The sequence below is a fragment of the Humulus lupulus genome, chromosome X, assembly GCF_963169125.1.
Source record: "Humulus lupulus chromosome X, drHumLupu1.1, whole genome shotgun sequence".
Lineage (NCBI taxonomy): Eukaryota > Viridiplantae > Streptophyta > Magnoliopsida > Rosales > Cannabaceae > Humulus > Humulus lupulus.
The window spans coordinates 14,647,720-14,671,476 of record NC_084802.1 but is presented as its reverse complement, the minus strand read 5'-3'; positions in this window follow the sequence as shown (position 1 = coordinate 14,671,476).

Genomic DNA, 23,757 nt, shown 5'->3' with positions numbered 1-23,757 from the left:
CCCAAATCTTTACCAAACTTAAAATCAAGCTTATAAACACTCTCCACTCATCCCAAGCATCCCCAAATCTCAAAACCCAAGCTCATTCAACCCAAATCTCAAAATTCACCATGATCAACCCTAAACTTAGAAATTCAGTCAAACAACAAAGTTAAAGGCTTAGAATTTATACCGTTGATGCAATTTCGACCTTGATTCACTTCCTAGACCTTCATAGCTTGCTCTTCCTCAAAGCTTGCCCAGAAATTCCCTAAATTTCCCATCAACTTAGCTCAAACCAGCCAAACCCTTAAAACTGAAATTTCTAGAAACTTACCTCAAAGGTTGATGTGTTCTTGCTAATCCTTGCCAAATCTTCAAGTCTAACTTTAAGATCCTTGATGCTCAGCCTATCCTAGCTCCCCACTGAGCTTTGCTCCAAGAAAAATGGAGAGAAATGGTGCAAGAATGCACAAACCGCCCCTTTGGAAAACCCCTCTGTTTTCTCTCTTTTCTTTTCTTCCTTTTTCTTTCTTTTCCTTCAGATTTCTCTCACTCTCTAACAATCCCACTCACTATATAAAGCCTCATTTAATCTATCTCTCAAAAGCCAATTGACCAAAATGCCCTCCCTATTAACTCTAAACCTTTTTGTTCACGTAGGGCCATTTTAGTCATTTTACCCAATTCCCGCTAATCCTTAAGTGTCTCTAATATTTTCCCGTTGCTTTCCAACACCTGATAAATCACCAACTAAGTATTCCCCATCATCAAAATTAATCTCAATCTATTCTCTAAATTCCTGCTTATACCCCCAGGCTCACCCCGAGCCGGGTATAAATTCCTGCCATGACTTTTCCGCTAACCTGCTCTCTGGGATCGTCTCGAGTAACAAATCACGGATACACCCACATACCACTGTGGTCTCAACAATCATCACATATCAATACAGTTATGCACAAAATGGCCAAAATTACAATTATGCCCTTCTAACACAATCAGGGCCTACATGCATACTAATACACATAGTCATGCATCTCAAATAGTCAAATAGTCATATAACATGCTTTAAATCATAATCATGCATTTAACTCATCAAAGTCACACATAAATCCCATCATGCCCTCCTGGCACGCTAATCAAGGCCCTTAAGCCTTATTAGCGAATTTGGGTCGTTACACATTCTTTAGCCTTGGCCAATCTTTGACCGCCTCAATCTTCGCTGGATCTACCTTAATCTGCTCCTTACTGACAATGTGCCCAAGAAAGGATACCTGAGATAACCAGAACTCACATTTCTTGAACTTTGCAAACAGTATGTGTTCCCTTAGTCTCTGTAGAACCAACCTCAGATGCTGCTCATGCTCTGACTCAGACTGAGAATATACCAGAATATCATCGATGAAGACGATCACAAACTGGTCCAGATAATCCTTGAACACTCGGTTCATCAGATCCATAAAAGCAGCAAGAGCATTAGTCAATCCAAAAGACATGACTAAGAACTCATAATGCTCATACCTGGTAAGAAAAGTAGTCTTCAATATATCTCCCTCCTTGACCCTCAACTGATGATAACCAGAACGAAGGTCGATCTTTGAGAATATATTCTTACCTTGCAACTGATCAAACAAATCATCTATCATTGGCAAATGATACTTATTCTTGATTGTTAGCTTATTCAGTTCTCTGTAATTAATACACATCCTCAAAGAACCATCTTTCTTTTTCAAAAATAGAACTGGCGCACCCCAAGGTGAGAAACTAGGTCTGATAGAACCCAAATCCAACAGTTCTTGCAACTGTACCTTTAATTCTTTCAACTCAGCTGGGGCCATTCTATAAGGCGCTCTAGACACTGGCTCCGTCCCTGGTGCCAGTTCTATCTCGAACTCAATTTCTCTGTGCGGCGGCAACCCTGGCAAATCTTTTAGAAACACATCCAGGAATTCACAAACAAGTCTGGTCTCCTCTAGTCTCACTGGCATGACCTGAGTGGTATCAACCACACTGGCTAAGAATCCAATGCAACCTCCTTGCATAAGATCTCTAGCCCTCAAAACATAAATCAATGTTATGCGAGGTCCATGCACAGTACCAACAAACACAAAAGGATCCTCACCCTCAGGCTCAAAGGTGACCATCTTCCTTCTGCAATCAATGGTTGCCCCATAGTTTGCGAACCAATCCATACCCAATATCATATCGAAGTTAGTCATAACCAACTCTATCAAATCCACTGACAACTCTCTGCTCTCCACTGTCACTGGCAAAGATCTGACCCATCTCTTGGATACCACTAACTCCTTCGTGGGTAACAAAGTTCCAAAGCCCACAGCATAAAAATCACAAGGTCTACACAATCTATCAATAATTCTACTAGCAACAAAAGAATGTGTAGCACCAGAATTAATCAAAACATTATAAAGGGTTCCAACACTAAGAAGCTGACCTGTAACTACTGAGGGGGAAGCCTCAGCTTCTGCTTGTGTCAATATGAACACTCGAGCTGGGGCCGAGTTGTCCGCTTTCCTAGGTTCTTCTTTTCTTGCCTTAGGGTAATCCTTCTTAAGATGGCCCACTGCTCCACTTGAAAAGCAGGCCCTTGCCCTACACTCTCCCAAATGTCACCTCTTGCACCTAGGGCATTCAGGATAAGACTTCCAGGATTCATTACCACCTGGACGACCCATTGAAATACCACGAGGCCACCCATCAGGACCTGGAATTGGGAAGGTGTCAAGAACCTTCCTCTTCTGATCACTGGGGCCTCCACCCCTACTTGAACCCACAAATGGAGGACCTATCCTCCTAAACTCCTTTCTGGCTGCACTGTCTTCCCAGATCTTGTTCTCTGCACTCTCAGCTGTGAGTGCCTTCTTAACCACCTGCGCATAGGTAGTAACCCCAGCCATAGTGGTAATACGAACATCACGGGCTAATCTCGGTTGTAGCCCCTGAAGAAATCTCTCTCTCCTGGTCCCATTAGTGGGCACCAGCTCCATGGAAAATTTTTCCAAACGATCAAATTTCAAGCCATACTCAGTGACTGACAAACCTCCCTGAAGTAGCCTGATGAACTCCTCTGCCTTTGCCGCCCTGATAGCATCATTATAATATTTTTCTTTGAACAGAGTTTGAAACTCTTCCCAACTCAGGGCATTAACATTTCTGGTCTGGGTAATAACCTCCAACCAAATTCGGCCATCCTCCCGAAACATATAAGTGGCACAAGCCACCCTTGTTAGGAACGAGTTTCCTAATACGCAACGGAAAAGTGGTGTGGTTGGCCCAGTGTACAACAAAAATTTTGTAACATATTTAAACTACCTTTAAATATGCGGATCCATTAATATACATACATTAATCATAAGCAAGATAGTGATAGAAATCATACCTCTTGAAGCCTATCAAGTGTCCTTGCTATCTTCTCGTATTTAGAACGATCTTCCTATCCAAGCCGCTCCACGTACTCACACCAAGATCTTCCAAAGCGTTCTCTACACCTCAAGAAATGTGTGGGCACTTAGAGAATGAAGGATAGTTTATTTGTAATTCTTCTTGATGTACTCAACTCATGAGATCAAGAGAATAGGCCTGAGAATTGGTTCTTTATTTTCAGGGAGAGAGAAAACTATCGTTCTATTTTTCACAGAGCGAATAATCTGAGTTCTCTCACACTCACTTCTCTTTTTTTGAATAATAATCTGATCAATCTTACTTAACAGAAAATATTCAAAATTTAAAAAATAAATCTGTAACCATTTTACAATTTACTTTTTAATTAATTAATTATTCCATTAATGAAAAAATCCAAAAACCAATTTTTGAATTATCCATTAATTAATTAATTAAACAAATAAAATTGAAAATCCCATCCCTGAAAAAATACTGCTCTACACGCCACACACAGTCTATGGACTGTGTGTGAACGTGTAGCTTCCTAATTTCTAGGGATATTAGTTTTTCAAATTTTATTTAATTATTTAATCAAATTTCTTTGTCAGATAAGATCTAACAACCTCATAGCTAATTCAAATTAACTATCTTTTTAATTAATTATCAAATATAATTAATTATTTGAATAAATATCAATCTTTTAAATTCAAATCCAATTTGAACTTATCAGATTATCATCTCCCACTCAAATAAAGATATTTAATTAATTATACTAATTAATTAAACTCAAATTTTCGAAAATAAATATTTAATTAATCATAATTTCGAAAATTACAATTAATTAATTATTTAATTAAATTTCGAAATTTAATTTAATTATTTAGTATAATTTCGAAAATTATATATAATAATCACCATTATCATATAATTGCATATTTGGCCTGAAGAACAAATTTCTTCCTAAATATGTCTTTAAACTATTTTCCCTTCATTTTAACTCTTACCTTGAACAGTGTTGATAGAGTCGCTATGGGGACCTATGGACCTATAATTCTAAGCTCCAATAAATTTGAGATTATTAATTAAACTCTTTAATTAAATAATCTTAATTTATTAATCTCATGATTATTTCACTATAAATATGAGATTGAACTCTTGTAATTATAGACATTTCATTTACTGAGTACTTTATAATCATAAAGCGTCCATTGATTTAATCATTGCATACAACTTGACCCTCTAATAATGGTTCATAATTAATCGGGAATAAAATTACCATTTTACCCTTTTAATTATGTCTTGTTTCCTTAAGTACCATTGACTCTACTAGTGAAGGTTAATTCATAACTAAATTATGAATTTGAGCTCAATAACCTTTCAGTCCCAAAAGTCAACCCTTAAGAGAACCATCATTCAATCTCTTGCGAGAAGGTATAGATTCCATATCTGTATACTATGTCCCCAGCCATCTATATTAATGAGTTCCCAAAACAAAAGTTTTTAGCCTGATCATTCTGACAGACCCTAACAAGTGAATCAAAGAACTCATATAACATAAACAGGAGTTCATAGTAACCTCAGGATTAAGATCTATTTGTATATGATCATCAGTTGATATATTTAATTAATACTTCGAAACGGTATTTAACTAAGTATTAATAAACATATCTGGTCCAGTTCTATATATTCTCTAATATATAAAGCACCTCCACTAAAGTGTCCTACCACACTAGTGATCCGGATCTAGATCACATGTATTCATAATACTAGTGGACCGTACTTGCAGTAATTAATCTAAAGATTCCATAACTTTATTTTACTGCGAACTATTCAAGTTCATTTATCTCAAACACAATCCTCTCGTACTAATACGTGTTTGAGATTACATACATGAACTTAGGAATTTTCCTGATATTTACATAATATTATCATAGAATAATATAGTCCATAAAATATATGCATAACAAATTCAATTTATTTATTTATTTCATAAAAACAATGTCCACTACATATGCTTTCAGGGCACATTTCCAACAACCCTCTCATTACCAGTCACCCCATGAAGTCCAGGATGGTGGTAATCATACTCATCCACTACTCTGCCATGGCAGGATCTGCACTACCTTCAAAAAATGGAGGTTGCTGCTTCCTGAACCTTTCATAAAGAGGCTCCCATTTATTTCCAACCTCAGGCAACTACTCAGCTGCTGGCACCGACACAGGAGGTGCCTCTGATACACTAGCCACTACAGGTGATTGTTGTTGTCTCAGGAGGCGAAGTTCTTCTCCCTGTCTCAGCACTGTAGCCTGTAGATCGTTAAATAACTGCTGCCAGTTTGCAGGAGTTGGCTGTGGAATCTGTCCTTGGTCATTCTCTTGACCCTGATTATTATTATTCTGGTCTTGAACACTCTTGCCAGCTGACATATCTGTCTGCCTGAGATTCATTCTTATTAGCTTATACCTTGCTGAAACAATGATCAATACGGCTAGTCAGGTAGTAATAACTAAACCTCTTGCCGCCTTACAGTCCAAGAACAAACAGATAGTTATCATATCCCACAGTCATACAAATATACAAGTAGATACATGATTATAGCATTTAGCACTTAGCATGTATCACATAATAATTCACAATCAACAATACTAATAAGTTTGTTCCAGCAATTTTAGTACTATTTAGCTCACAGTTGTTGAGGATGCAATATTCAGGGCACAGGTTTAACATGGTGTCTCATGTATTTAGGTAAAGCATATATACTATATTTAAGTAGTTATACATATAACTACATAAATAGTTACCAAACCATGGGTCGAGCTTGTCTTCAGTTATGAGTGTACAGGCCCAGCCAGTCTAAAGGAACCTTAACCTTGGCACGCTCTGATACCAAGTTGTAACACCCTGGTTACCCCAGAATAGTTACGGTGAACGATGAACCGTGAATTTAACTCTCTACCCGAGTTCTTTGGTTAAAAACGTGCTTCTAGGTGTTATTAATAGGTTAACGTGGAAAATCAATCAAAAGGGGAGGATATATTTTATTTAAAACATAAAATTGTTCATGGGCCCATAAAAACATTTACAACTCAAAATAGTCATTACAGTTTCAAATTTACAAACTCGCCGACCTAAGTGGCAAAAATAGGGTAAACCCTCTAGTTCCTTTGTTAACTCATTGGCCGTGGTGGTCAAGCAGCCGCATATGTACACAGCACCACCTAAGCTCTCCACTCAAGGCTGGGTGAGCTTTTCTTTCCCTTTACCTGCACCACATAGCACCCATGAGCCAAAGCCCAGCAAGAAAACACAATAACACATGAATATAATATCAACAATGATCATAATAATCATTCAGGACTTTCAGTCCAAAATAAAGAAGTGACAGTTGAAAAGTCACTAAGGTGGGTTCCATTCCCTTTAACCATGTGACGATAGGGTCACCTGGGCTTTACAAATAAGTGATCATTTCACTAGCTTATCAAGATAGGTGCTCGATGAACTAGTGACCGATATAACCTACCGCATGACCATAGAGTCATAACCATGGGATTCTGCTACCTAGCCACGTGACAAGCAGTCACCTAGGCCTTTGGCCCTAGCTTTGAGTAACCAGTCCTAGACTAGTCAAGCGCTTATAAGTTTCATCGACCTTAGGGTCGGTCCAGCATTAATGCTCCTAGAGTCATTCAACGCTGATATCGATTAGATCTAATCTTTTATCGGCTTTGCGTTCTCAACGCTTATGCCATTTCTGACTCTCAGGTCAGTAATACGTGACCAATGCCGACCCTGACTAATCAGTTCCATACAAAAATAAGCAAGATTTGCTAAGCATTTAATATGCAATCAATGTCCACATTTAATAACCAACATGCCTCAACAACAACTACGCATGTCATGTATAGAGGGTGCAGTTTTCTTACCTCTGATTCGAGCGAGAATGAATAAAAGAACGACCCTTGAGAACAATCAACCTTTAAGTTCCTTATCGGTCGCCTAGTCATAGCCAAATATGGGACACCATCAATAAAATGAATAACAAAGGTTCCCGAACCAAGATCTAGCCTCCGGGACATCGAATCCCACTAATTCGGGTAGTAGGAGCAATCCCGAGGCCTAAAATTGAGTTCCCGTGATCAAAACACTCAATTGGCCTCAAAACCCTTCCTGACCCGCGGCTTTAGAACCTGGAGCCGCGGCCCCCAGCCACACCAGAAGCAAGGGCCGCGACGCCCACTACTTAGTGCCGCGGTGCCCAGCATGCCTGTAACGACCCAAATTTACTAATTGGGCTTAGGGCCTTGATTAGCATGCCTGGAGGGCAATAAATGATTTAATATGTTAATATGTGAACTTATGTGAATACGTGATAAAGATACATGTTTAGCTGAATTAAATATGCATGTGGGCCCCATTTGAATGTTAGGGGTATGTTTGTGATTATAGCCCGCTCAGGGCGTAAATGTGATAAATATGATATGCATGTGATATATTTCTGTGTAGCACGAACCGAGACAGTCCTGGGGAGCGATTAGCCAGAAAGTCACAACGGGGTTGAGAATCTGACTCAGGGCGAGTCGAGGGGTACTTTGGGTATTAGATATATTATGGGGTTATCGGGTTATGGAAATAAATATTTGGAGATATATTTGAGGTTAGAATGTCTAGGAGGGAAAGTTGGGGAAATTTACCATTTTGCCCTCGGGGACGTTTTGGTACCCCGAGCCTTGAGGTAACCACATAGATTAAGTTAAATAAAACAAAAAAGAAAGAATCATTTGGAGACTTGTAGAAATCGACATTCTTCTCTCATTCTTAGCTGGAGTTAATTCTATACCCCCTCTCACCTTTTCTTCTCTAAGGCAACTCAAGGAGGCAAGTTAGTGAAAAACCAGTTAAGAAGCTTTGATGGAACTAGTCAAGAATTGAGGACTTTGGGCTGTTAGAGTTAAGGAGCTAAAGCTAGGCATTTGGGGAACCAGTTCAGAAGCATAACACAGCAAAGGTAAGCTCTAACTAAGGGAATTATGCTTGAATTTCAACTATGTTCTCAGGATATGAATGTGAGTAGAATTTGATCTGTTCTTAGGTGTTTTAGTTGAGTTTTTGGAGCAGGTTTTGATGGGTTTTGATGTTGAAACTGGGCTAGAATCTTTGTGTTGATTATTTGGAACTGTTAGCTTGATTATAGGATGAGTTGGTCCGAAGAAAACGCAGGAAAAGATGAAGAATTATGGGTTTGGAGGTGAGGGCCGCGGCCCTAGGAGGGGCATGCCGTGGCCCGTGTGTGCGCGCGGCCATGGGGGGCCGAGAAGCTTGAGGTGCGCCGCGACGCTTGATGATGCGCGCCGCGGCCCGTGTGTGTTTCAGAGAGGGGTGCTAGCCTCTGTTTTGAGGCTAGCCGCGGTGCTTGAGGGTAGTACCAGTTTGTGTTTTTAAGTGTATTTAGGCTTGGGAACTCAATGGTCAAGGCTCGGGATGGATTTTATTACCCGGATTGATAGAATTCAAGGTCCCGGAGACTAGAGTTATAGCTCAAAGTTATTTAATGGGTTAGAACTTGATGGATGAATATTATTATGTGTTGTGACTAGGGTTCGGCGAGGCTCAAGTTAGAGGACTGTGCTCGGGATTTTGGTGCTCGGAGAGCTTGGGACGCAGGTAAGAGAACCCTTGTTCCCATAGAGCTTGTATGCAGGGCTAAGCCCCAATATGTTTGAATTGTAGGGCGTAGCCCTTTGTGTTCAGTATTTGTTTATTATGCTATGAATGTTATTGTGTAAATGATCGGCAAGAGCCAGGAACGGTGTAGGCCGAGGTCGGCAGGGGCCGGGAACGGCGTTGGGCAAGTTGAGTGCAAGGCCGAGTACGGCAAGGGGCCGGGAGCAGCATTGAGCACGTTGAGTGCGAGTTGCCAGGGCGAGACCCTAAAGGATACCTGGGATATCCTCACGGCATGGGCCGCGAACCCAGGGCCTGGTAAAGCGCCTGGGACAGCTTGGTCGTGTATGCTTAACTTATTAATGGCCTGTTATATGCTAAGTGTTTGTTTTGCATATGTTATCTGTTTGTGGATTTTCTTGCTGGGCTTCGGCTCACGGGTGCTCTGTGGTGCAGGTAAGGGCAAGGAGAAAGCCAATCAACCATGAGTGTAGCAGCCATGATAAGCGGCGTGTACATGTTTGGTCTGCCTGGCTGCCACAACCAGTGGATTTTGGGAGATGGTTGTTATAAAACCTAGATTTTGTTGTTTAGCCGACTTGGTTGTATTTATATGTTGTAAATATTTCTAAACTGTATTTTGGGATCCCAGGTGTCAAACTTTTATGATTTTCAATGAAATGGGGTTATTTCTAAAATTTCTACTTTGTTTATGACTTAATTACACTTTTGCTTTAAAAGCCTCGATTAGCGAGTGATTGCACATTTTTAAACTCACTTGGTAACAACTCTAAGGTAGTAGGGCGTTACAATGCCCAAAACTTCTCCTCCTGCTTCTTCGAGCTTGGGCCGCGACCCCCATCCGAGAACCAGCCATAACTCTGATTTTCTTCATTTTAAACCTTCCCAAAACATACCTAAACACTTCCAAATCCAAAAAATAAAAGTTCCCAAACATCCCAATGATCCAAAATCATCAAATCCCTAGGCTCAAACGAATAAAAAACTCATCGATTCACAAAATCCAATTCAGAGCTTAGAAACTCTAAAAACTCAAAACTTAGATTACCTTTGATTGGGTTGTTTCTCGTTAAATCCTTCGGTCAAGAAGCTTCTAATCTTTCCTAGGATCGCTATGCCTCGATCCTCACTTGATTCCGACTCCTAGAACTCAAGATTTCTTCGAAATTGCCATGAACGTCACAAAGGTTAACGGGAGAGAGAAAAAGTGTTTTTAATGTACGGTTTCTTTCTGACAAACTACTTCAAGCTTGAGTAACCTAAAATAAAACCTAATGCTCGAGGTCCCAAAAATTCCCCCGGGGACATAATAGCCAAAACTTCCAGAATTTCCTCATGATCTCAATAACTCCCAATTAATCATCAAATAAACATTCCTATTATCCAATATTCCAATAATTGACCCCGTTATGACAAAATCGCAAATTTACAATATAAGACCGTCTCATGCCGAATAGCTCGAATATATCTCCATAATAATGGGATCTCATCCATAACTCACACTATGCACCAAAATACACAAATATGCCCTCAACGGGCCAAATTACTAAAACACACTAACAATCAAATGTTGAACCACATGCATGCATTTAACATCATATTATAATATAATTCACATAAACATGCATATAATCATTTAATGGCATAATTAAACAATTATGGCCCTCCCAACCTACTAATCTAGCCATTAAACTGCATTAGGGATTTCGGAGCATTATAATAGTGACCCTTTTTCCCACACACAAAGCAAGGACCTTTCTCGCCCTTAAACTTGTTTGGGTTGGTTTTTGGACCCAAAGGTTTCTCGTTACCCTTTTTCCCTTTGTTTTTGGAATGTTTGTTTGTGACACCGCATTTGCTTTGGAAGTCTCTTCATTAGACCCCTCCACAAGTTTATCTCTACATATCGATTCCTCTTCGATTCGAATATGTTTTTGGATTTCCTCCAAAGAATAATCCTCATTTTTATGAAGGATTCTTTTCCTATAGCTCTTCCAAGTTGGTGGTAATTTAGCCACTATAGCACCAACTTGAAAGGCCTCGGGAAGCTCAATATTTAGCACTTTCAATTTGTGTAGCAATAATTTGCAATTCATGTATTTGAGGAAGAATGGGTTTATTACCAAAAAATTTGAAATCAAAATATTACAATATCAAAAACTTTTTGGTACCTTCTTTTTCCGCCTTAAATTTTGTTTCAAGTGCATCCCATATCTCCTTTGCCGATTTGGTCTCGGTGTAGAGGTCATAGAGCCTATCAAAAAGTGCGTTGAGGATATGACCCCTACAAAGGAGATTGTCCTCCTCCCTCTTCCTTATTTTCTCCACCACCTTTGGAGTGTCTTTGTCGGATGGTATTGGGAGAGGTTCTAGAGTGGATTCTAGAATGTAGACGATTTTGAGAGTGGTTAAAAGAAACCTCACCTTGTCTTGCCATCTAGTGAAATTGGACCCATAAAATCTATCCAATCTCACTAGGTCTTGATTCATAATCTTGATGGTCTCACCTTCCATTGAAACAAACAAGGGTAAGCTTTTGAATGTTATGAAAAATAGTTTTGCCTCAATGGAAATGGTAAGATAATTACAACTCTAAACAAAATATTACAAATAAATAATTATTGATTAAATAAAGTTACAACTCTATGACTGAAAATACAAATAAATAAAAGAAGAAATAGAAGAAGAGAAATAGAGAAATACAACTCTATGCAAAATAATACAAATAAAGTAAAGTGTTTGAAACAAAAAGAAAAGAAGATTACAACTCAAAATAAGAAATAAAAATAAACAAAAGAGAAGAATATGAAGATGAAGAGAAATAGAATAAAAGGAAAGAATAAGAAAAATAAAATAGAATCAACTCTCACTCACACTACCAAAGTGAAGAGTGTTGGGGATCACCAACTTGAACAAGGTTTGAAACCTTTGTCCAAAAGCTTATTTCCCCCTAACTCAAGCACTAAGGGATCTCTCACAGATTTTTTGGAAATGCTTTCTGGAATAATCAAGCCTCAAGGTGTTTCTCGCCAAGTGCTCAAATGGATAGAAATGTTGTGTCTTACAAGTGAGCATTAGGCTTTTATTTATAGAGTTTTGAGACACCCTTTGAATTTCAAATTCCACCAACCCCATGGCTGTTACCAATGATTAATTGGATGTTTTAGGGAATTAAAATAGAGATTTGGGAGTTATTTGGCTATTGGAAACGTTCAAAATTGGATAAAATCGAAAATTGGAATATGCTGCCAGGCACTTGGGCCGCGGTCTGACAAGCAGGCGCTGCGGCCCACAGAGCAATTCTGCCTCTTGGGCCGCGGCCTGACAAACAGGCGCCGCAGCCCTAGGCCTTTTCCAGCAACCAATTTTCAATTTTTTTCAAAACGTTTCAAATTTATTCCCAATTGATTTTGTAACTTCCATACACAATATGGGAGTTAAAATCACATCTCTATCAGCCATTTCTCATATGGCTTTAAGAAATTCATCTCAATATTGTGTAACAACAAATCTACACAATAATGGGTGATATTTAGAAGTTACAAATTTGTAACACCAAATACGTTACAAATTTGGATATATCTCATATATCTAAATATTGTAACTCTCTATTATATGTTACAATATGTGACACTCTTTGTCACATTTATTTAATCTAAAATAGTATATTATATTATATTATAATATAATATTACATTATATTATAAATAATATAACAGTAATACGAAGAGAGCTATTGGCATAGCTATATAGAGAGCCTATATAACCACCAGACTGAGTTTGTGATGGAGGAATAGATCCTTTGGTTTGAGAAGAAACTTCGTCACTAGTCGACATTATTGGGCTGAACAACGTCTGAACAATTTTTGAAAAAAATTGGCTTAGGCCTAGAACAATTGGGCTTTAGTCCAAAGGAGGTGATAACAATTTCTGAAAAAATGGGATTGGGCCTAGAATAGTTGGGCTTTGTTCCAAAGGAGGTGAGACCAAGACACTAAGGAAACGAAGGGACGGAGCTTCGTTTGGACAGAATGCGAGTCTGGGGCAGGTGTTGAACGACTTCACCGAAATGCCTGGAACGTCACCAGACTGCTTCTTCGGAGTGCCTGGAGTGTCACCGGACTGCTTCGTCAGAGTGCCTGGAATGTCGCCGGACTTCTTCGGGACATGCGACTGGAAAGAGAGACGACTTGAGGGTGCTTGTAATGCCCAGAATCCTTAATGCGGTTTAATGGCTGGATTAGTAGGCCGGGAGGGTCATAACTATTTAATTATGCCATTAAATGATAATAAGCATGTATATGTGAATTATATTATAATATGATGTTAAATGCATGCATGTGGGTCCACATTTAATTACAGGGGTGTTTTGGTAATTTGACCCGTTGAGGGTATAATTGTATATTTGTATGCATGTCGGTGACCTATTGTTGAGACCACATTATAATGTGGGTTTGTTCGAGCTATTCGGCATGAGACGATCTTGGAATATTGATTAGCGGTCTAGTCATAACAGATTTAAGTTTGGGGCTCGGGATGAGTCTCGGGGTGATTTTAATGATTAGAGCGTTACCGGGAATTAAAGGGTAACATGATATAAATTATTGGTGTTTGAGGTTATTGAGAATAGCGGGAATTGGAGAGCGTTAATTATGATTAACGAGATAGATGGGAAATACCAATTTTGCCCTTGGGAGCCTTTAGAAACCCTTAATTGACCGAGGGGTATTTTGGTCTTTTCACCCCTAGGATAGATATAAACCATTTTCATTAATGGAGGTTATAATTGTTTGTGATTAGGTAACCACTAAGGAACCAAAGGGTTGATCGTTCTCAGGATTCGTTCTTATTATATTTCTCACTCGAACTAGAGGTAAGAAAAATGCACCCTGTGTATATGACATGCATGATTGTTGTTGAGGCATGTTGGTTGATAAATGTGGACATTGATTGCATATTAAATGCTAGTGGATATTGTTTACTTGTGTATGGCAGTGATTAGTCTGGGACGGCACTGGTCGCGTATCACTGACCTAAAGAGTCAGAAACGGTATAAGCGTCTTGAACGTAGGGCCGAATGAATATTAGATCTAATCGATATCAGTATTGAATGACTCTAAGGCATTAATGCTGGACCAATATCTAAGGTTGATGAAACTTATAAGCGCTTGACTAGTCTAAGCTAGTTACTCAGAGCCAGGGCCTAAGGCCTAGGTGATCGTTTGTCACATGGCTAGGGAACGATGTTCTAGGGTTATGACTCTATGGTCATGAGGAAGGTTATGTTGGTGACTAGTCACCATGCACCTATCCTGTTTAAGCTAGTGAAAGGTTCACTTATCTGTTAAGCCCTGGTGACTCTATCGTCACATGGCTAAAGGGATTTGTACCCACCTCAGTGACTTTTCCTCTATCACTTACCTGTTTTGGACTGAAAGTCCTGAATGATTATTACGATCATTGTTGATATTATATCATGTTATATTGTGTTTTCTTGTTGGGCCTTGGCTCATGGGTGTTATGTGGTGCAGGTAAAGGGAAAGAAAAGCTCACCTAGCCTTGAGTGGAGAGCTTAGGTGATGATGTGTACATATGCGGCCGCTTGACCACCACGACCAAGGAGTTCTCAGAGGAACTAGGGGGTTTACCCTATTTTTGCCGCTTAGGTCGGTGGGTTTGTAAATTTGAAACAGTAATGACCTTCTTGAGTTGTAAATAACTTGTAAATGTTTCTGATGGGCCCATGAACAATTTTATGTATTTAATAAAATATATCCTTTCCTTTTTATTGGTTTTTCCACCTTAGCCTGTTAATAACACTTAGAAGCACGTTTTTAACCAAAGGACTCGGGTAGCGGGTCAAATTTCTGATTCACCATTCACCGTAACTGTTCTGGGGTAACCAGGGCGTTAGAAGTTGGTATCAGAGCGTGCCAAGGTTAGGGTTCCTTTAGACTGGCTGGGCATGTACACACATCACTGAAGTCAAGCTCGACTCATGGTTTGGTAACTATTTATGTAGTTATATGTATAACTGCTTAAATATAGTATATATGCTTTACCTGTATGCGTGAGACACCATGTTAAACCGGTGCCCTGAAATATTATATCCTTAGCAACTGTGTGCTTATTAGTACTGTGATTGCTGGAACATACTTATTAGTATGGTTATTATGAACTATTATGTGGTACATGCTGAGTGCTAAATGTTGTAGACATGTGTCTGCCTGTATAATTGTATGACTGTGGAATGTGATAATTTTCTGTTTGTTCTTGGACCGTAAGGCGGCAAGAGGTATAGTTATTACTACCTAACTGACCGTATTGATCATGTTTCAGCAAGGTATAACAAATAATAATGAATCCAGGGCAGACAGATACTTCAGCTGGCCAAAGTGATTAAGGCTAGAAAAATAATAGTCAGGGTCAGGAAAATGACCAGTCTCAGATTCCACAGCCAGCTCCTGTAAACTGGCAGTAGATAGTTAGTGATCTTCAAGCAATAGTGTTGAGACAGGGAGAAGAGCTTCATCTCCTGAAACAGCAGCAAGTCCCTGCAGTGGCCAGTGTATCAGAGGCACCCCCTGTGTCGGTGCCAGTAGCAGAGCAGCTGCCTGAGGTTGGAAATAAATGGGAACCTCTTTATGAAAGGTTCAGGAAGCAGCAACCTCCTGTATTTGAGGGCAGTGCAGATCCTGCCAAGGTAGAACAATGGATGAGTATGATTACCACTATCCTTGATTTCATGAGGGTATCTGGTAATGAGAGGGTGGCCTATGCCACTTATATGTTTTGGGAGGATGCCCGAATTTGGTGGGAGGTGATTACCCAGACCAAGAATGTTAATGCCCTGAGTTGGGAAGAGTTTCAAACTCTGTTCAACGAGAAATACTACAATGATGCCATCAGGGCAGCTAAATCTGAGGAATTTATTAGGCTACTTCAGGGCAATTTGTCAGTCACTGAGTATGCCTTAAAGTTTGATCGTTTGGCGAAATTTTCCATGGAATTGGTGCCCACTGACGAGACCAGAAGAGATAGATTTTTGCAGGGGCTACAGCCCAGATTGGCCCGTAATGTACGTATCACCACTGTGGCTGGGGTTACTACCTATGCACAGGTGGTGGAGAAGGAACTCACATCTGAGAGTGCAGAGAACAAGATATGGCGAGACATCGCAGCCAGAAAGGATTTCAGGAGGACAGTTCCTCCATTTGTGGGTTCTGGTAGGGGTATAGGCCCCAGTGAGCAAAAGAGGAAGGCTCCTGACACCTTCCCAATTCTAGGTCCTGATAGGCGGCCCCGTGGTATTTCAATGGGTCGTCCAGGTGGTAATGAAGCCTGGAAGTCTTTTCCTGAATGCCCTATCTACAGTCTAGCTTGAGGGGGGTGTTAACAGTTATGAATAGGAATAGTTTCTATTTTTAATATTTCATTGATTTAGTACTCTAATTGTTTCAGTTTCTTTAGAATGAGTAATTGTATTTCCCCTATATATACTCTCTTTGTTAGGTTGTAAAACACATAGAAATAAAATACAATATTTTTTCTCTAGCTTTTATACTTTTTCCATGTCACTGAGGTGTCATAACAACATGCAAACTAATTTTGATCTGTAAGAAGACTCAGAACTCTTTCCCAAAGCACATATAATATCCTACCTGTCTAAGGAAACTCCTGCCTTCCAAGGCATTCCTTGACCTTGGAAAATCTCCGCAGAGAATAAACCATAATACCGTCGATCAAGACGATCACAAATCCAATTAAGATAATCTTTAAATACTTTGTTCATCTGATTCATAAAATCAACTTGGCATTAATCAAATCCTCAAAACATAACTCATCACTCCTAATGCCCTTATCTGATATAAAAAGCAGTTTTTTGCCTATCTTTTGCCCTGATCCTCAGCTGGCACTAACCAGATCAAAGATCCACCTTGGAGAATATCACCTTGTTCAAAAACTGAGCCCTTAGGTCTTACAACTTTGCTGAAACCGTTCAATACAGTGCCCTAGATCTGATTCCATCCCTGGCACCAATCTAATCACCATTATCCTTTTGTGTAAACATAATTCTGACAAATCCCTTGGACACATATTCGAAAATTCATAGACTAATCCAGTCAGTCCTAATCCCAGTGGCACAATCTAAGTGGTATCCACCACACTAGCTAAGAGTTCTATGCATTCCCCTGCAACAGATCTCTAGCTCTAAATACAAATGTCATAAGCATACAAAATCCATGCACAATGCCAACTATCACAAGGCTTCCCACTCTCAAGCTCAAGAGTTACTATTGTACACCCTAATTTTCCAACGGGATTTTAGCGAGGTGAGATACGGCCTAAACTATATCAGCCACGTGGATCCCCCATGACCGGAGCTATTGTCGTCAGGTCCTACCTCGTTAGCTCGGGGTATCCAAGGGTTCACCAAGATTACTTAAGGACTGAGTCTGGACTCTGAAGGCCACAGGTCAAGGGAAGCATCCATCTCGTGGTATGAGCTAGAGTTGGAGGCTGTGACCTTTTGTAAAGTCAACCACGCAAGATAAACGTGCATATATCAGACATCACATGTCTGATATATCCCTGACTTCTCGGACACGCAGCATGAACGTGCGTATTCTGGCACCCACGACTGGGTTGGGCCGTGCGGCCCATTATCCCCCTTACCTATTGATTAGACCACACTTCATGTGTCAGGTTTTAGGAATTAATCATGAATGTCACAGAAGTGACATGACAGGTAAGAAGGTCACGGGATGACCTTCTTACCAACTCCCAGGTGCCCTCTCCTATAAATATGGAGACCCTGGGAGTTGCAAAGGGTTGGATTCTATTGTGTAAGGAAATACTCTGTAAAAGAATACCAAGCATATAGCAATAATATTGACTGGTGAAGTAGAAGGATTTTAACCTTTGAACCACCTAAAAAATGTAATTGTGTCACCAGTCCATCTCCAAAAGATCATTCATCTGTTTCGGTTCATAGTTAAGCACTAATCCCTTTCTCTTATTTTCTTAATTACCTGTTGGCGAAGAACTGCGTCAATAGTTTGGTGCTTTCATTGAGAGCTAGTCAGATTGGTGCTATCGCAAACATCCAACTATGGTGACCACTCGATCAAGACACAGTAACGAGGCGGAACAACATGATGGGAAGGAGGCTCATCATGCCACCATCTTTGGTGAGCAAAATCCTGAAGTCCAGCAGCGGCCGGGCAAGCAGCCGGTTGGCCAGGATGACACTGGAAGTTCAGCGCCCAGGCCACCTAATCCAAACCCAGATTTTTGCACTGCGGTAGAGATGAGAACACTCAGCTGAGGAACCAACTAGCAAAATCTAATCAGTAGATTAAGGAGGTGTTGGCCCGATTACCCCCTCTTACAATCGACGCTAACGTCGGAAAGAGGCAAGACGAGACTCATAAGTCCCGCCGGGGTAATCGGTCCAAGCCTAGCCGCTCGGACAGACCACCGGCATCCAACTCTATTCCCTCATCGCACCGTCGAGAGGCAAACTTCGAAGGAATGCCTAGAGCCGAGCAACAGTATAGCCGCTCGGTTCAAACTTTAACTCCCAGTTCACAACCAGCCTCGAGCGCGCCCAGGAGAGCTCGAGGGAATTCCAGAAGGAGATCCGGGGAGGGCTCACAGCATCAGCCCGTCCCCATCAGCCGTCCTGCGCCTCGTCCAGATCGCCAAGCGCGGGACCCGCAGGTTGGCAGGGCAGAAAGGCCCCCACCTAACTTGATCCGCCCTGACGGAACCAGGATTGCATCTTCGATCAGGCATCCTCCGTCTCCAATAAGATATCTGTCTCCTCCTTGGCCCATCCGAGATATTCCAGCTTATGGAAGCAGCAGGAGAAACCTGCCGTCCGCAGGACCTTCCCGTCGTAGCAGGGCGCCGAGAGAGAGCCTGGATCCTCACCCCCAAAGGCGGACTCCGAGCTTCTCTAACAGGAGCTACTGGACCGGCAGTCGCCGGAGTGACCTTTCTGGCAGAGACCTGCGTCAATGTTTAAGCTCGGCACAAAGCCCTCAAACCACCCAGGGGGGCGACCTGCGAGATCGCCTAAACTCTCATAGAGGGGAACCAGTAGGAGGTGGCAGCCATGCTCGCTTAGGGGGAGACCTGTCCGAGGTGCGTAACAGCGGGAACTCCCCAAATAACCTATCTCAAGATAGGAGGGGCAATAACCCACCAAACGTACACAGTGGATCCAGAGCTGTTGAGCAGCCCCGGAATAACCAAGGAAATCAGGACAAAACCCTTGAGCGCCTGGCTCAGATGGAGGAGCTGATGAGAAAAATCCTGTCGGAAAAAGAGAAAGACGAATATGATTCGGGGGATGAGCTGGAACTCTTCGCCCCCAGCATAGCAGCAACGGCTTACCCACCCGATTTCCGTATGCCGCACCTATCCAAATTCAATGGAGATGGAGACCCGTCAGATCATCTGGGGATGTTCAACACCCTGATGATGGCCCACAACATTGGCCCTAAGCTGAGGTGCCTGATATTTCCCTCCACACTGACCGAACCAGCCAGGCAGTGGTTCAAACAAGGCAAAAAACAATCAATCAGCTCCTGGAAAACTTTCTCTGCTGACTTCAAAAGGGCATTCCGAGCCTCCCAGGCTGCCCGCATCAAGGATGACTCTCTGGCTAACGTGAGGCAGCAGCCCGAAGAGCCTCTGAAGGCTTACCTTAGCAGGTTCACGAACGTCGCTGCTCGAGCCAGAGACGCAGATGACAACTCCAAGCTCATGGCCTTGAGAACTGGAATCCTCGTCGGAGGGGGACTCTGGAAAGAAATACAAATGAAGGGAGTTAGCTCAGTGAACGAATTCCTAAATAGGGCCCAGGAATGGATCAACTTGGAGGAGGTCGAAGCCTCAGCTGTAGGGACCAGCTAGGTCCCTGAGCAGCCCGCTGGAGTAGGAACGGAGGTCGCGACAGTAACCCAGAACGTTACACAGAATAACCAGTTCGGCGGAGGCAAAAGAAAGGGGAACGGCGAGGGCAACCAGCACGGCCCAAAGAAGAATAAATTCGTACACAAATTTAAGCCATTCTACGCGACTTATACAGAGCTCACCCACTCTAGGGAGAACATCTTCCTGGTGAATTCTGCTCGCCTCCCCTGGAAGAAGCCGGAGCCGTTAAAGCACCAGGGGGAAAAAAGATACCTCCAAGTTTTGTCGTTTTCACAACGACGTTGGCCACAATACTGATGATTGTAGGCATTTGAAAGATGAGATCGAAACTCTCATCAGAGCCGGCCCCTTGGCTCAATACGCGCAGAACAGGGTTCCAGCAAGTCGACCTGCTCCAGAAGTCCTAGTCAGTCAGCCCGGGTCTCGGATAGATCAAGACGTCCCTCCTCCAGTGACAGGAGGAGAGATATCCACAATCTCTGGAGGTCCGCATTTAGCCGACGCAAGCAGGGGTGCCCAGAAGAGGTACGTAAACGAACTCAAGGCGCATAACGAAGTAGAGTTCGTCCCGGAGCAGCGTCTGACAAAGCAGCAGCGATTGGAGAGACAGCCAATTATTTTTACTGAAGAAGATGCCAACCATGTTCAGTTCCCGCATAACGACCCTCTGGTCGTAGCAGTGCAGCTCGCTAATCAGAGGGTTAGGAGAGTGCTGATCGATAATGGGAGCTCGGTAAACCTTCTATTCTGGTCCACGCTGGAGAAGATGGGTTTGACTGTCACCGAGCTGAAGGCGACCTCCATGATGCTGTATGGTTTTTCGGGAGAAGGATCAGCGGCCATAGGGACGATCGAGCTGGTGATCACCCTAGGAGAAGGACCTCGGACAGTCTCCAAACTCCTCGAGTTCGTGGTCATCGACTGCCCCGCTGCGTACAATGCCATTTTGGGCTGACCCACACTCATAGCTTTTAAGGCCATCACCTCCGTTCGCCACCTCGCGATGAAATTCCCTACTTCCACGGGAATATGCATGGTCTATGGCGATCAGCTCGCTGCCAGGGAATGCTACAACATTTCCATGAAGGGAAAGTCAAAACTCGGGCAGCTAGCAATGGCCATCCAAGGTGGAGGAGAGGTATCTCAGGAACCTTTAGCTGATCCTGAGATTGAAAAACCTCAGAGCGCCGAAGGGGAAAATATCATCTTAAGTGAGGATATTGACCCCCGAATAGGCCATGAATCCGGCGGACCAGGAGCACACTAGCTTCATGACCTCGACTAACGTCTATTGTTACAAGGTCATGCCATTCGGGCTGAAGAACGCCGGTGCTACGTACCAGAGGTTAGTAAATAGAATGTTCGCCAACCAGATCGGGAAGAACATGGAAGTGTACGTTGATGACATGTTGGTTAAGTCAAAGACTGCTGATAACCATGTTTCCGACCTAGAGGAGTGCTTCAAGATACTACGGGAGTATGGCATGAGGCTTAATCCACAGAAGTGCACTTTTGGAGTCGCATCTGGAAAGTTCATGGGTTTCATCGTCAATACCCGAGGAATCGAGGCAAACCCCAACAAGATCAGATCATTGCTCGAGCTTCCCTCACCCAGGTCACGCAAAGACGTCCAAGGCCTGACAGGAAGGGTGGCAGCCCTCAATCGGTTTATTTCAAAATCCACCGATAAGTGCCAGCCATTCTACAACCTGCTCCGAGGAAATAAGAAGTTCGAATGGACAGAAGAGTGCGAAAGAGCTTTCCTCGACCTGAAGGCACATCTGGCCGAGCCACCCGGATTATCCAAACCAAAAGCAGGAGAGCCCCTTTTTCTCTACCTAGCTGTCACAGAGGATGCAGCTAGTGCCGTATTAGTCCGAGAAGAAGACCGGGTTCAGAAACCTGTCTATTACATCAGCAAGAGACTTCTCGGGGCTGAATCCCGATACCCATTGATGGAAAAATTGGCGTTCTGCCCCATCACGGCCTCTCGAAAGCTCAGGCCGTACTTCCAGTCCCACTCAATACACGTCATAATCGATTAACCTTTAAGGCAGGTTTTGCAAAAACCTGAAGCATCGGGACGCCTATTAAAGTGGGCTATCGAACTCAGTCAGTTTGAGATTTTATACACCCCACGAACTGCTATAAAAAGTCAGGCCCTGACCAATTTTGTAGCAGAGTGCACAGGATTCCGGGAGGATCCTGTAGAAGATTCACCCCAGCTCACCTCGGCCCAGGCGTCGTGGAAGATCTTCGTGGATGGTTCATCCAATGAGAATGGCTCCGGGGCTTGAATCATTTTAATATCCCCTGAGGGACATAGATTCCACTCGACGCTGAGATGCAGATTCAAGGCCTCCAACAACGAGGCCGAATACGAAGCTTTGCTGGCCGGGCTAAGAATAGCCCATGAGCTGAAGGCGAGCTCTGTCCAGTGCTTCAGTGACTCCCAGCTCATGGTAAACCAGGTTCTGGGCGAATATCAGGCATGAGGACCCAAGATGGCTGCGTACCTGGCAAAGGTCAAAGTTGAACTGTCCGCGTTTGGGCGAGGCTCAATCGAGCAGATACCTCGGGAGCAGAACGCTAACGCAGACGCTCTTGCCAAGCTCGCCACCTCCGAGGAGACGGAGGCTTTGGGGTTAGTTCCGGTAGAGTTCTTGGAAAAACCAAGTATAGAAGAAGTCAGGACGGAGGTTGAGATGATCGACGCTAGGCCGACTTAGATGACCTCCATCCTTGAGTATCTCACCGAGGGGAAGCTACCTGAGGGGCGTAATGATGCGTGGCGGGTACTGTACCAGGCCCCAATGTATACGATGGTAGATGGGATACTGTACCAGCGTGGGCACTCCCTACCTCTCCTACGATGTGTTCTTCCAGGCAAAGCAAAGGCCATCCTGCAGGAAGTGCATGAGGGCTTTTTCGGGGATCACACTGGGGGGCAAAGCTTGGCCCTAAAGGTCTTAAGGCAAGGATACTACTGGCCCACTCTGTCCAAGGACTCGATCTCGTATGTCAAGAAGTGCAACAAGTGCCAGCGATTCGCCACCATTGCCCAAGCTCCCTTGGTCGAGCTGAAGATGATCTCTTCCCCATGGCCATTTGTTGTTTGGGGAATCGACTTGGTTGGCGCCCTCCCTACTGGAAAAGGCGGGGTCCGCTACGCCGTGGTGGCCATCGACTACTTTACGAAGTGGGCTGAGGCAGAACCTTTGGCAACAATAACTTCCAAAAAAGTCCTCGACTTCGTGGTTAAGAGCATTATCTGCCGATTCGGGCTGCCTAAGAAGATCGTTTCCGACAATGGGGCTCAGTTCGACAGCGACCTATTCATCGAATTTTGTGAAAGGTACGGGATCGTGAAAAGCTTCTCGTCCGTGGCCTATCCCCAGGCAAATGGCCTGGCCGAGGCCGTCAATAAGACCCTAAAGGCGAGCCTCAAGAAGAGACTAGACGAAGCCAAGGGGGTCTGGCCAGAACAGCTCCCTCAGGTTCTGTGGGCATACCGGACCTCACACTGGACTCCTATGGATCATACTCCTTTCTCCCTGGCATTTGGGAGTGAGGCAGTCCTCCCTATGGAGATTAAGGTACATTCGCATAGGGTCCAGGCATATGACCAGGACCGCAACCACGAGCTACTTTGCGCTTCCCTTGACTTGGTTGATGAAAGACGAGAAGATTCGCAACTCCAGCTTGCACACTACCAGCAAAAAATCACTCGTTATTTCAACTCAAAAGTCAAA